The 15,405-nt window shown below is 44.1% G+C and overlaps 1 protein-coding gene across 1 annotated transcript in view; it reads right to left on the bottom strand.

Moving 5' to 3' along the window:
- The window catches only part of LOC139756485 (uncharacterized), a 132,835-nt gene extending 118,746 nt beyond the window's left edge, over nucleotides 1-14,089 (bottom strand). Inside the window, exon 1 of the mRNA XM_071675932.1 lies at nucleotides 13,966-14,089. The gene's annotated coding sequence lies outside the window, so the exon portion shown is untranslated. The remainder of the gene's footprint in view (nucleotides 1-13,965) is intronic.
- Between the last annotated feature and the right edge of the window lie 1,316 nt (nucleotides 14,090-15,405).

Genomic DNA, 15,405 nt, shown 5'->3' on the forward strand with positions numbered 1-15,405 from the left:
CCTGAACATGCAGGAGGGTGAAAGGAGGGCAAGGAATAGAGTGAATTGGAGCGATGTGGTATACCGGGGTTGACGTGCTGTCAGTGGATTGAATCAAGGCATGTGAAGCGTCTGGGGTAAACCATGGAAAGCTGTGTAGGTATGTATATTTGCGTGTGTGGACGTATGTATATACATGTGTATGGGGGCGGGGTTGGGCCATTTCTTTCGTCTGTTTCCTTGCGCTACCTCGCAAACGCGGGAGACAGCGACAAAGTATAATAATATAAAAAAAAATATATATATATATATATATATATATATATATATATATATATATATATATATATACATCTTTTTCTTTTCTTTCTTACTATTCGCCATTTCCCGCATATATATATATATATATATATATATATATATATATATATATATATATATACAAACATCACCTACACGCCCCTTATCCAATAACGATATTCCTTAGCTCACAGAGGGGAACAAACACCTTACTCGACATGTAATTACCTTCATCACACCGAAAAGGGACACCTAACTCGAAAAAGCCTTTGGGTTATGCCAAGCCCCATGTCTGGAACGATGCTGTTTCTTTAGGATGACTGTTTTGGTGCGCTGTGCCGTTTTCTGTTCTTGTTCCAGGTTAAGTGTGTTCACAGTACCACCCTTGTATCACGAGATGACAACAACAGCCCAGGATTCCAGTGAGCTGGGTAACTGCATCAGGATTCCATCCAGGATTCCAGCCAGAAGGAAGAGTGCATCAACATATCCAGGATTCCAGTCAGATGGAAAAATGCATCAGCAATTCCAGGATTCCAGTGAGCAGCGTACCTGCACCAGCAAATCCAGGATTCCAGTGAGCAGGGAAAGTGTATCAACAAATCCAGGATTCCAGTGAGCAAGGAGGATACACCAGCAAATCCAGGATTCCAGTGAGCAAGGAAGATACATCAACGTATCCAGGTATTCCAGTGAGAAGGGAAGATACATCAAGAAATCCAGGATTCCAGTGAGCAAGGAAGATACATCAACGTATCCAGGTATTCCAGTAAGAAGGGAAGATACATCAAGAAATCCAGGATTCCAAACGTACGAGCAGAAGGCACAATGATTTCAAGAATATTAACCAGACAATGTTTGAACTCGTATCGGCTTAAAGCAGGAGAGGTAACGAGGGCAAAGCCATCAAAAAAAAAAAAAAAAAAAAAAGTATAATTTTTACGGAAAAGCTGACACAATTTGTTGAATTGGGGAAACAACACATTTCAATTTAAACTTTAGATTTACAGGCTCACTTTCCAAAAAAAAAACGAAAGTCATAAAGCGTAAATTAAAACCGCGTCAGGTCAATTACAGTAATTACACACAGGGTGAAATATCACTCCATGAAAGAAACAGACGAGGGCATGTGACGGGACGCCAACACAACCTGACATGGTTTTTTTTAATTCCTTGATCTGAGGAGGTTGTCTATATTCCCCATGGCATACGAAGCGTCAGGAACAACTCCGCTCTCTCTCGAGAGGGGCAGGTTCTCCTGTTGCTGATATGTCATCACTTGAATACTTCAGAGCCACACACACACACACCCATATATATATATATATATATATATATATATATATATATATATATATATATATAAATATAATATATATATATGCGTGTGTGTATACACCTGGTGACAGGGAAGAAGGAATGCTTATCACGTATTCCATGCGTGTCGTAGAAGGCGGCTAAAGGGGGCGGGTGCAGTAGACTGGCAACCCTTTCCTCCTTACATTCTCATTTCTAAAACCTGGAACGGAAGAAGGAGCCAAGCGGAGTGCTCATCCTCCTCGAAGACTCAGGCAGAGGTGTTTGTCTAAGCTCTGAGTGTAACAAAGCATAGAGGGAAGGAGAAAGAACAGTCTGGAAATGTCTTACGAGTAAAGTTAGGGATGAGAGTAAAGGCGAGCGCTAAGGAGTTGTAGGAAAGCGTGAGCCGCAGACTAAAGAGGGTGAAAATGAAAGTTGATGGCGAGAGGTGGGTGATTACAAGTCCCTTCGCACCTAGAAACGAGAAGACTGAGGAGAAGAAGCGAGTGTCCTGATAGGAGCTGAGCGATGTGTCAGTGGTTCTCTTGCAAGAAATCGGGTATTGGGGATGGGTGATGGGAATGCAAAAGTGGGTCTAAAGTGGCAGCCCTGGGTGTAATCCGGGGTTAAGGGGTATCCAATAATGTAAATGTGGAGCTTTCTGTTGAAAAGGGACAGATGACTGGGAATACCTAGTTTAACAACGTGCATAGGAGAGACTTTTGGATGTGAATGTGCTGAGATGGGCAGCAGGTGGCATGTCTGAGGATGAAGGATTGAAGAGGCTTTAGGAAAAGCAAAAAATGGGTATAAATGGGAAGAGGATGGCGAAAGCTAGTGAGGCTGGAGAAGAAGCTAGTGACCAGAGATACCAGGAGACACAAAGTGGAGAACGGCAAACGTTGAGAGCATATAAAGCTTGGAAAGTGGGTGAGGAATGGGTGGTATTCAGGGAAACACTGCTTACGTGCGCGAAGGAAGTGTGTGGCATGCGGAAGGTGGGAGATGGACAGGCGAAGAGAGGGCAATAAGTAGTGGGATGAGAAAGTTATGTTGCTAATGAAGAAAAAAAAAATTCAGGAGCATTGTTTGCATGGAAGTGGTGAAAGTGATTAGGAAGTGTACAAGAATAAGGGGCAGGAAGTTAAGCAGAAGATGCACGGGCCGAAAAAACGGGGGAATGGGATTTGATAAGAGCTATTACCATTCAACTTCAAGGACAATATAAAGTTGCTTTGGAAAGATGTTAATTGTTTGAAGCGTTTGAAGTAAACTAGGGAAAGGTCTGTGGGGCCTGGATGTGGATAGGGAGCCGTGGTTTCGGTGCATTACAATTGACAGCTAGAGAATGAGTGTGAACGAATGTGGCCTTTTTTTTTTGTCTGTTTTCCTAATGTTACCTCGCTGAAGCAGGGGGTAGCGATGCTGTTTCCTGTGGGGCGGGGTAGCGACAGGAATAGATGAAGGCAAGCAAGTTTGATTATATGTATATGTGTGTGTGCGTGAGTGTGTGTGTGTGTGTGTGTGTGTGAGTATGTACATGTAGACATATGTCGATATGTATATGAGCGTATATGGGCGTTTTTGTATGTATATATATATGGGTATATAAGTGGATGGGCCATTCTTCGTCTGTTTCCTGGCGCTACCTCGCTGACGCGGGAAACAGCGATTAAGTATAATAATAATAATAATAATAATAATAATAATAATAATAACAATAATAATAATAATAATAATAATTTTTTTTTTTTTTTTTTTTTTTTATACTTTGTCGCTGTCTCCCGCGTTTGCGACGTAGCGCAAGGAAACAGACGAAAGAAATGGCCCAACCCCGCCCCATACACATGTATATACGTCCACACACGCAAATATACATACCTACACAGCTTTCCATGGTTTACCCCAGACGCTTCACATGCCTTGATTCAATCCACTGACAGCACGTCAACCCCTGTATACCACATCGCTCCAATTCACTCTATTCCTTGCCCTCCTTTCACCCTCCTGCATGTTCAGGCCCCGATCACACAAAATCTTTTTCACTCCATCTTTCCACCTCCAATTTGGTCTCCCTCTTCTCCTCGTTCCCTCCACCTCCGACACATATATCCTCTTGGTCAATCTTTCCTCACTCATTCTCTCCATGTGCCCAAACCATTTCAAAACACCCTCTTCTGCTCTCTCAACCACGCTCTTTTTATTTCCACACATCTCTCTTACCCTTACGTTACTTACTCGATCAAACCACCTCACACCACACATTGTCCTCAAACATCTCATTTCCAGCATATCCATCCTCCTGCGCACATCTCTATCCATAGCCCACGCCTCGCAACCATACAACATTGTTGGAACCACTATTCCTTCAAACATACCCATTTTTGCTTTCCGAGATAATGTTCTCGACTTCCACACATTTTTCAAGGCTCCCAAAATTTTCGCCCCCTCCCCCACCCTATGATCCACTTCCGCTTCCATGGTTCCATCCGCTGACAGATCCACTCCCAGATATCTAAAACACTTCACTTCCTCCAGTTTTTCTCCATTCAAACTCACCTCCCAATTGACTTGACCCTCACCCCTACTGTACCTAATAACCTTGCTCTTATTCACATTTACTCTTAACTTTCTTCTTCCACACACTTTACCAAACTCAGTCACCAGCTTCTGCAGTTTCTCACATGAATCAGCCACCAGCGCTGTATCATCAGCGAACAACAACTGACTCACTTCCCAAGCTCTCTCATCCCCAACAGACTTCATACTTGCCCCTCTTTCCAGGACTCTTGCATTTACCTCCCTAACAACCCCATCCATAAACAAATTAAACAACCATGGAGACATCACACACCCCTGCCGCAAACCTACATTCACTGAGAACCAATCACTTTCCTCTCTTCCTACACGTACACATGCCTTACATCCTCGATAAAAACTTTTCACTGCTTCTAACAACTTGCCTCCCACACCATATATTCTTAATACCTTCCACAGAGCATCTCTATCAACTCTATCATATGCCTTCTCCAGATTCATAAATGCTACATACAAATCCATTTGCTTTTCTAAGTATTTCTCACATACATTCTTCAAAGCAAACACCTGATCCACACATCCTCTACCACTTCTGAAACCGCACTGCTCTTCCCCAATCTGATGCTCTGTACATGCCTTCACCCTCTCAATCAATACCCTCCCATATAATTTACCAAGGAATACTCAACAAACTTATACCTCTGTAATTTGAGCACTCACTCTTATCCCCTTTGCCTTTGTACAATGGCACTATGCACGCATTCCGCCAATCCTCAGGCACCTCACCATGAGTCATACATACATTAAATAACCTTACCAACCAGTCAACAATACAGTCACCCCCTTTTTTAATAAATTCCACTGCAATACCATCCAAACCTGCTGCCTTGCCGGCTTTCATCTTCCGCAAAGCTTTTACTACCTCTTCTCTGTTTACCAAATCATTTTCCCTAACCCTCTCACTTTGCACACCACCTCGACCAAAACACCCTATATCTGCCACTCTGTCATCAGACACATTCAACAAACCTTCAAAATACTCATTCCATCTCCTTCTCACATCACCGCTACTTGTTATCACCTCCCCATTTACGCCCTTCACTGAAGTTCCCATTTGCTCCCTTGTCTTACGCACCCTATTTACCTCCTTCCAGAACATCTTTTTATTCTCCCTAAAATTTACTGATAGTCTCTCACCCCAACTCTCATTTGCCCTTTTTTTCACCTCTTGCACCTTTCTCTTGACTCCTGTCTCTTTCTTTTATACTTCTCCCACTCAATTGCATTTTTTCCCTGCAAAAATCGTCCAAATGCCTCTCTCTTCTCTTTCACTAATACTCTTACTTCTTCATCCCACCACTCACTACCCTTTCTAAACAGCCCACCTCCCACTCTTCTCATGCCACAAGCATCTTTTGCGCAATCCATCACTGATTCCCTAAATACATCCCATTCCTCCCCCACTCCCCTTACTTCCATTGTTCTCACCTTTTTCCATTCTGTACACAGTCTCTCCTGGTACTTCCCCACACAGGTCTCCTTCCCAAGCTCACTCACTCTCACCACCTTCTTCACCCCAACATTCACTCCTCTTTTCTGAAAACCCATACTAATCTTCACCTTAGCCTCCACAAGATAATGATCAGACATCCCTCCAGTTGCACCTCTCAGCACATTAACATCCAAAAGTTAATAATAATAACAATAACAATAATAATTTATATATATATATATATATATATATATATATATATATATATATATATATATATATATATATATATATGTGTGTGTCTGAGGTGGAGGAAACGAGGAGAAGTGGGAGACCAAATTGGAGGTGGAAAGATGGAGTGAAAAAGATTTTGAGTGATCGGGGCCTGAACATGCATTGAACCAGGGAATGTGAAGCGTCTGGGATAAACCATGGAAAGTTCTGTGGGGCCTGGATGTGGAAAATGAGGTGTGGTTTCGGTGCATTATTACATGACAGCTAGAGACTGAGTGTGAACGAATGGGGCCTTTGTAGTCTTTTCCTAGCGCTACCTCGCACACATGAGGGGGAGGGGGTTGTCATTCCATGTGTGGCGAGGTGGCGATGGGAATAAATAAAGGCATACAGTATGAATTATGTACATGTGTATATATGTATATGTCTGTGTGTGTATATATACGTGTACATTGAGATGTATAGGTATGTATATTTGCGTGTGTGGACGTGTATGTATATACATGTGTATGTGGGTGGGTTGGGTCATTCTTTCGTCTGTTTCCTTGCGCTACCTCGCTAACGCGGGAAACAACGACAAAGCAAAATAAATAAATAATATAATATATATATATATATATATATATATATATATATATATATATATATATATATATATATATATATATATAATGTGTATCATATGCGCGAGCATGTAAATGTATCTTTTCATATACCTCTCTCTCTCTCTCTCCTCTCTCTCTCTCTCTCTCTCTCTCTCTCTCCACTTTACCCCAGTCCGCCAGCTCCTCCTTACTCCGTCCCTCACAGCTCCTCCTTCTGCTGGACGTGAGGCCTGGCTGACCGCGGGAATTAGAGAAGCTTCCTCTCCTGGCGGTTGTGGCGGTGGTGTATACTGAGGCTGAACGCGGGAGCAGCCTCACATTCCCCTAGCTGGTGTTGGGAACCTCCTTACTCTAAAACATTGCTCTTTTTTCATCGTTTTCTCTATTTCCTTGATTATTTTTCCTACTCAGAACTGAAAGGTATAGTCAAAATGGTTATATCAATGTCTGATATTTTCCAGTCGTATGCTCGTCAACCTCAAGGGTGTTGTTTACGTAAGTGGGTGTTGTAGTGTGGGTAAGACTAGATAACCTTGCCCAATGGAACCATAGCTATGGATAGAGTTGTGCGCAGGAGGATGGATGTGCTGGAAATGAGATGTTTGAGGACAATGTGTGGTGTGAGGTGGTTTGATCGAGTAAGTAATGTATGGGTAAGAGAGATGTGTGGAAATAAAAAGAGTGTGGTTGAGAGAGCAGACAGACAGAGACAGACAGACGGATGGATGGATGGACGGACGGACGGACGGACGGACGGACAGACAGACAGACAGAGACAGAGAGTATTTACAAAATTTGGAATTGAAAAGCCGTTCACCAAGATGACGCTGGGCCACAGGATTCGTCTCTTGTCTTTAATGACGAGAAGGTCGTTATCACCGACTGAGGAGGTCGTAATTCTGGTAGTCAGGAGGGAGCGAAATTTGTCTCAATTTACCCATCAAGGAGCTGGTAGTGACAGCGGCGGAGTGAGACGTCCGCGTCAGGAGCAGCAGCCACACACACACACACACACAAACACACACACACCTCACCTCCCCATCAGGTAGGTGTTCCGCTCTCAGCGACAGCCACCCAGCTCGTTTTTAATTAATGTAAGATGCTGGAGTAGGAGGAGGAGGAGGAGGAGGAGGAGGAGGAAGCATGAGGTGTGTAACCACCCGAATCGATACCTTCCAAGGTGCAAGACAGAACCCTAGGCACCACAGTCGAACATATAATCAACCACGCTCCTGCAGTACCTGATCGAAGTACGCTCTAACGACGCCCTTACATTATAGGTGATGCCCTTGGCAACCTGATTGGCAGCGTGTGGCTGGAGTTGACTCTCCCACTCCCATTATGTTCATGAACGCTGTCTCCTGAGGTTCAGAAATAGAAAATAAAAAAATGAAGAGAAATTTTTTTTATTTTCCCTCAACGAAATGAATGTCAGCAGAGGCAAGTGATATGGTTAACCTTTTGAGGCTAGACGGTACGACCCTTGAGTGCAACGGTACGACCACTGGGCCAACGGTATGACCCTTGTGCACGACGGAACGGCCCTAATGCACGACGGTACGACCCTTGTGCACGACGGTAAGACCCTTGCAAATTACAGTACGATTCTTAAGCACGACGACCCGACCCCCTGTGCATGTGCACAACAAAACGAATCCTCGTGCACCACGGTGCGACCCTCGTTCACGACATTTCGACCCTCGTGCACGACGGTACGACCCTCGTGCGCGACGGTACGACCCTCGTGTGCGACGGCACGGCCCTTAGGTACGACGGGACGACCCTTCTGCATGATGGCAAGGCTTCTCTCCAGACCATCATCTGTGTTCATATTTTCCACGACAATAAGTCCATTACGGGATTCACGATTTTGCCTGGTTTGTATACATGATACTTTCTCAAATATCAACGGCTGAGGAATTCGGGTCATAGACCGATTCAGCAGACTTGGATATTGTCCTCGTCCAGGCGAAACCCAACTGACTTAATCAACTCAGGTTTTTAATTACTTCGTTAATTGTTGAATACAGTATTCAGGTTATGATGACAAGGCTTAACTCACCAGTTCGGGCGAATTACATGAACTGGACGTCCGGTGTGCTGGTTCTGAACTACGGTGGTGTGGGAAATTATGAGACGGTGACATTTTTCACCAATTTCGTGATCCTGGGGTCGGGAATTCTGCATGTTTGTGTGATGCTACCTCGTCTTGTTGCAATATCGCTTCATATGTTCCAAAAATCGCTCTGCGTCCATCGTTCCACGCCCCACGCCCACACCCATAGCACCTCTATCTTTTCCTACTCAGTAGCATCACTCTGTCCTTTCGCGCCCCTCAAAATCAATCTCGTCCAAGGCATTTGGCAGGTGGGTGAGTTTACTCAGCCAGAGAAACACGATCCATGCGAGGAACCTCCAGGTGAGGTGTATCTATCAGGGTGTTCTAATGCCACGCCACGCCACTCAGGCTCACTCACAACCCCTAGCACAGTGCTGGTATACGGGAGGCATCGTAGTGAGGCACTCACACGCCGCTCCCACATTAATTATTCTCATGATGTCGTGGGGGACACACCGTCTGTCACAAGTGCACCTTTACTGCGGCTGGTAAATATGGGGTACGTACCTGATGGTCTGCTGGTTCGAGCGAGTACCAATGTAAGAGAGTCGACATTTTAAGTCATATTCATGACTTATATATGAACAGTCTTGAGGGAGAAGGTCGAAGAGCCATTCAGGTCTAGAGGTGGGGATCTGTTGATAGATTTCGAGTGCGGGTCTGGAAGGATCCCCCAAGTGTATACAATCAAAGACTAAAGTCTTGGAGTTCCACTGGTGAGCTCATGACTCTCGTATTCGATTCATGCTCGTATCGGAACCGCTGTGAACCTCGAACCTGTGTTTCACAGTGAGTGAACCTAGGCGCCTCGCTCTGGGAAATCGAGGAGTATACATATTCCTAGTAGTAAATTGACCATATATCTATCTATCTATCTATATATATATATATATATATATATATATATATATATATATATATATATACATATATATATATATATATATATATATATATATATATATGATCAATATAACAATAAGTAGCATGGAATCAAACGTTCCCAAACTCTAAGTCTACTCATGGATTTTTCAGTAATGATGATTCATAACAACTTGTAAACATGATATAGCGACGAGGTAGCGAGTTGTAATGATTCGCTAACACGGCAGAGGAATGCGGCCTTCTGGGTGCTCATATAGTTCTCATATAACATACGTCCACAGCCTCGTTGGCAAGAAGTTTGCCCATATAAATCCTCATAGGTGAGAACGGTGCTGAGATAAATCCTCGCAGGTGAGAACGGTGCTGAGATAAATCCTCGAAGGAGATAATTTTGCTGAGATAAATCCTTGCAGGTGAGATAATTTTGCTGAGATAAATCCTCGCAGATGAGAATATTGCTGAGATAAATCCTCGCAGATGAGAATTTTGCTGAGATAAATCCTCGCAGGTGAGAATATTGCGGAGAATAACCCTCTCAGGTGAGACTTTACTGAGCAAAATACACACACTTTATGCTTCCTGTCAAGCTTCAGATATACTGACAGTTGTAGATGTGTTATGGTTGTTAAACTCGTCTGTTTCCCAATTACTGAAGTCGCGTAATATTTGAATGGTGAGGAAACTCGCCTCTCCTTAACATGAAATGTTTTGTGTGCACAGCTCCGTCCTTATGTGTGTGTGTGTGTGTGTGTGTGTGTGTGTGTGTGTGTGTGTGTGTGTGTGTCCATACGATATGACTTGAGGGGGAAGGGGATCCTTGGTAGGCTGTGTGTGTGTGTGTGTGTGTGTGTGTGTGTGTGTGTGTGTGTGTGTGTGTGTCCATACTGTATGACTGGCGGGGGGGGGGGGGTGAATATTGGGAAGGGGGGGGCTCTCTGACCTACGGAAATAAGTCACATTGCGGCTACCTGGCAACCTTCTCTGGACCGGCCGTACGGTTAAGTGTTGTCACTTAGCCTTTAAATGTCTCGCGCCACATGAGAACGTAGTGTCACGTACATATACTTGGAGACTGTGTGCCTTAAAAATGCACACGTGAAACATTTCGAGGTGGCAGATTTCCTTGACAGTTAAATGAAGTTAAAAACAATTGTCGTTATAATTCACAACGACCGGGAGTGCTGGCACTTTGGTTCGTAGCTTAGGTGTCGATACTCAGTGGGTAGTAGTTTCACCTAATGGAGAAGATGCATTTTTGAAAGCGCACCTGACGAAGACGTGCCACGTCTTCAAGGGCAAGAGAGTAAGTGCAAGGGTTACGTGGCGCTACACTAGTGTTGTCGATTCCAAAATGATAGACCAAGAGTTGCTATGTGTTCCTTACTAGTATGTGTGTTTAGTAATAAACTTAATGATAACAATTGGTCATATAACTGTCTAACACACCTTAAAGACTGAAGTTCTAATATATTTCCTAAATTCACTTTACAGGGAGGGCAGATTTCCAAAAACCTTTTCAAAAGGTAAAACATCGCTCAGTTACCAGGCTCTGTGTTGCTGTGCAAGGGGAAACATCAGGTCTATTACCCATGACTGGTGTACACATTTATAAACAGCCTCCCGCAAAAAGTCTAGCTCAAGTTGCCAAGTTCCTCTGTTCATAATCTAACCCTGAACAGCCATTATGTGACACTTACAAGGATAGGGATGCCAGGTGCCATGTCCAGCTAGCGGCCACTATTGACTATAACAATATAATCTGGATATCAAATAGGTTGGAAACATCCCAAAATCATGATACAAACTCGTTTTAACCACCCAACCAAGAGAGTCGATTCTGACTGAATATGATTCAATCCCTTAAAAATCATTGTATCGGATAATAATCTACTGGTACGTCCGCAGCCGTCACCTCCACCTTCACAAAACAGCTTTGTTAACAAAGCCAGGCGCTGAAGTACACTTGCTACGAATTACAGGCTGGACGTTAACTGCGGTTGTGACACGATCGTGATTCGAATACGAGAGCCGTGAGCTCAAGACCTAAGTCAGAGGCTGTAACTGTAAAGGGAAGGGCGACTGTGAATGTATATGAGAGAAGCATACATTTGCGTTTCTGATGGAAATAAACATTTGCGGTTTCTAAACGAGCACGAGTGTTAATCTCTTCTGAGCGGACGTCACTGTATCTTTCAAAGACCGCAGGTGCGTCTCTTAGGTAAAGAAAAAATGTGTACGTCTTTGGTGAACTACAGGTGTGTGTTTGTAGGACAACAGGGGTCGATCTCTCAACGAACCATGGGTGGCTGTAGGCATGTCTCTCGAAGACTAGAAAATGTGTGTCTGAAACACAAGGTTGTCTCTCTGAGAATACGAGGAAGGGTATTAGAGATAACTACAGGTACGAAAGGACACTACGTCTCTGAAGAAAACGTACTTTACCTTACAGGTGTAATGAAGGGCGAGTCTCTTGGAGTTACCGCACGTCTTATGAGGACAACTAGAAGTGTGGGTTTATGGAAGAACAGAGTCGTGTCTTTGGCGTTACTACAAAAGAGTTTCTACAAGACTACAGGAGTGTCTTTGGGAAATACAAAAGTGCCTCGATAGCACTACAAAACTGTCTCTGAAGTGTCACTGAAGGACTACATAAGCATCTGGAAGACTAAGGTAGCGTTTCTATACTTGATATGTGTTCCATTAGAACTACATAAGTGTCTACAGGATCGCACAAGTCTCTCTATAGACCACTAATGTGTCTCTTACGGACTACATAATCGTCTCCAAGGGGAGCTACGTACATGTCATCAGGAGGCTACGTAAATGTCTCTAAGGACTACAAAAAGCGTCTATGGAGGAGACTACGCAAATGTCTCTAAGGACTACAAAAAGCGTCTATGGAGGAGACTACAGCAGTGTACCTGGAGGAGTACAGAACGTCTCTGGGGGCTACAGATACGTCTTGAGGGACTACAGGAGTATCTCTGGGGGACTATAAAAACATCTATGGGGAACTACATAAGTGTCCCTGTGACCTACAAGTGGTTGAGTGTGTGAGGACAACACATTTAGATCTTAGTAGGAATAAGGTGAATTTCTGTGAGACTAAAACCTATGAGTATCTAAGATAATACAGATTACAGGTGTGAATGAACTACTGACTGCAGGTGTGTGTCTTTGAGAAAGACTAAATGTGCATTTTGGAGGTCCTTACAAGGGTGTTTCATGGCGTATGGGAGGAACTTCAGCTTAAGATCGCTGAGGTTTCGGGGAGTTCAGAGCGTCTGAATTTCTGAACGAGGACAGGTGTGGCCTGTGTAACCACAGGTGACTTGGGAGTGTGGTTCTTTATGGAAACCGCAGTTGTGAGGTTCTTCACCAAGAGGTAGGTCTGTTGGGGTAAAGCAGGTGTGTTTTGGATGTGATTTCCGGTGTTGTCTCTTGAGGAGGGGGGAGAGTGCTGTCTCTTGAGGAAGGGGAGGAGGTTAAGGATATGGAATACTGGGCATAACCAATGAGATTATAGGTGGGTATGTTTATGTACTGGGGAATGGGGGAGCTATAGGTGTGCGAGGGAGGGAGGACAACAGGTGTGCTTGAAAGAAGCGACAGGTGTGTTCGAGGGGGGAGGGGGAGAGAGCGACAGGTGTGTCAGAGAAGAAACTACAGGTGTGTGCCTGTTGAATACTACGTATTAGGGTTCCACAGGTGTCTGCCCCGATGGATACAAAGGTGTGCTGAGGATAATAGCAGATGAAGACTTTACTCTCAGATGGGTGTTTCACAGTCGCGATCATGTTCTCCAATCGTTCCAGCGAGCTGAAGTTCAAACACCTCCTCACATCACACCTTCAGCTCATGCGCTGACCTCAGCAACTCGTCTCTGGTCCTGGACCAGTGGCTTTGATATTCCCTGGCCAGAGAAAACGGAACTTGCGCCACTGAAGGGTAATGAACTTTCCCCATTTATTGTGTTGGTCAATGAGCACCTTGGACGAATTCCTGAGGCCAGCGCGAAGGAATGAATGATCTTGTTGCCGATGCAGGAGACTTGCCTGTCTGAACTCTCTCCTGCGCACTTAAAATGAGCGTCAGTACTACATCCTTCCCCAGCCAGACACCCAAACTGGAACTCTTACGTCATCTGAGCACTTCGTTCAAGAAGACGAATATCTTCATGCGCTCATTACTGGCACTACGTCATACACTACACGTCCTGTTTTCTTTTTTTTAACACTTCCTTTTTTGTTTTGAAGCTTTCCATTCTCACTTTAAATTTGTAAATGAGTACAGTTTGTTGACACTGAAGTTTACGTAAACACACGAGGTTCGAAAACTGTTACACCACAAGATTCCGGTATCAACTTTAATAACATCGGTGGAAATATATATATATATATATATATATATATATATATATATATATATATATATATATATATATATATATATATATATATAAGCCATTATAAAACGGAACGAGGTCACGTCACACCACCTGGTCTGTGGTTTACCTTGGCGTCTCGCACACGGGCGGCGGACCGGAGAGGACGAGGCCAGAGCTCGTCGAGGACTGAGGACGGGACGACCCTCCACCACCCAGCACGCGGCACACTGCCTCCCTCACCTGACTTGTTGCGCCTCTTCAGCCCGCAACAAGTGTGTGCGTCTGTGCGGCTTTTTTGCTGCCGCTTCTGTGTGCGCCTCACTCTACCATGACTTCCGCTGCACACACACACACACACACACACACACAGTAAAAGTATTATGGGCCTCCGCGGTGTAGTGGTTGGCGTTAGTGACCATGAGTCACCCCGGGCCAGCCCTTGGTCGGGCGACGCTTGGGTTCATGTGCTCTGGGCGTAGCAGTCGGTTCACACTAACCCAGGCGTTCACTCTCCCCTTGTGACTGGTCGATGGTGTGTGTGTGTGTGTGTGTGTGTGTGTGTGTGTGTGTGTGTGTGTGTGTGTGTGTGTGTGCATATAAGAATAAGACAAAGTACATATCTTCATGGTTAAGAGACGGGGCAACACGAGTGTAAAACCTTCCCTCCTTAACACAAACAGCAATGACACACACATACACACACACTCATAATTTCATCAGGATGAAACTGTCGATGAAAAGAACATCTGATCTGGCTAAGGGGTTCACACGAAGTGGTACAGGATGACTTAAACCAATGCAAAGAAATAAAGGAAATAAATGACAAAAGTTCAAAGTGCTTTCGCAGCGGAAGACACTGAACCCCAACACCAGTGAGATGCAAAGGGGAGAAGGTCTTGGGAAAGCGTTGAAATACCTAGAAATGGATAATGCCAAAATGTCTTGACCCACATAACGCTTATGGTCCTGATGACAGCTCTTCAGCTGCGCGAAAGAACTGTACATAAGCGCTTGATCAGCCGCTTGAAATATTATACCATGGAGGTAAAAGAGGGGTAAATCTCATGCCCATTTTTAAGAGAGGAGATTGCGAAGTTGTGCTGAACTAGAGACTAATCTCCCTGACACATGTGGTTCGTAAAATACTGGGAAAGATATATAATCAAAAGGCACGTGCTTGACTCCCTGCCTATAGAGGCGAAACTACCTTAACGAGAGATAACACAGATAGAGTGAAAATAAGTCATGTGTAATCAATCTGTATATTTCTACGAGAAAGTGAGCTCCGTTTTGGATGAAAGAGAAAGGTGTGTGGATATGTGTCGATGTGGACTTTCGGAAAGTATTTGACACAATTCCACACTGGAGGATGCTAGAGAATTTGTAACTTTAGGGAAGACTATGAGGGAAACTGCTTTGATGGGTAGAAAACTTACATTACTGGAAGGGAACAAAGGTCGCATGTCGGAAGAGCCGTTTCGAAATGGGTTGTCATCTATAAATCTTAAGACTCTCCTGTCTCCATATCGCTAATGCAGGTGATGAAAAGAATGGGTTCCAGGACTGA

Source organism: Panulirus ornatus, chromosome 22, assembly GCF_036320965.1.
Source record: "Panulirus ornatus isolate Po-2019 chromosome 22, ASM3632096v1, whole genome shotgun sequence".
Lineage (NCBI taxonomy): Eukaryota > Metazoa > Arthropoda > Malacostraca > Decapoda > Palinuridae > Panulirus > Panulirus ornatus.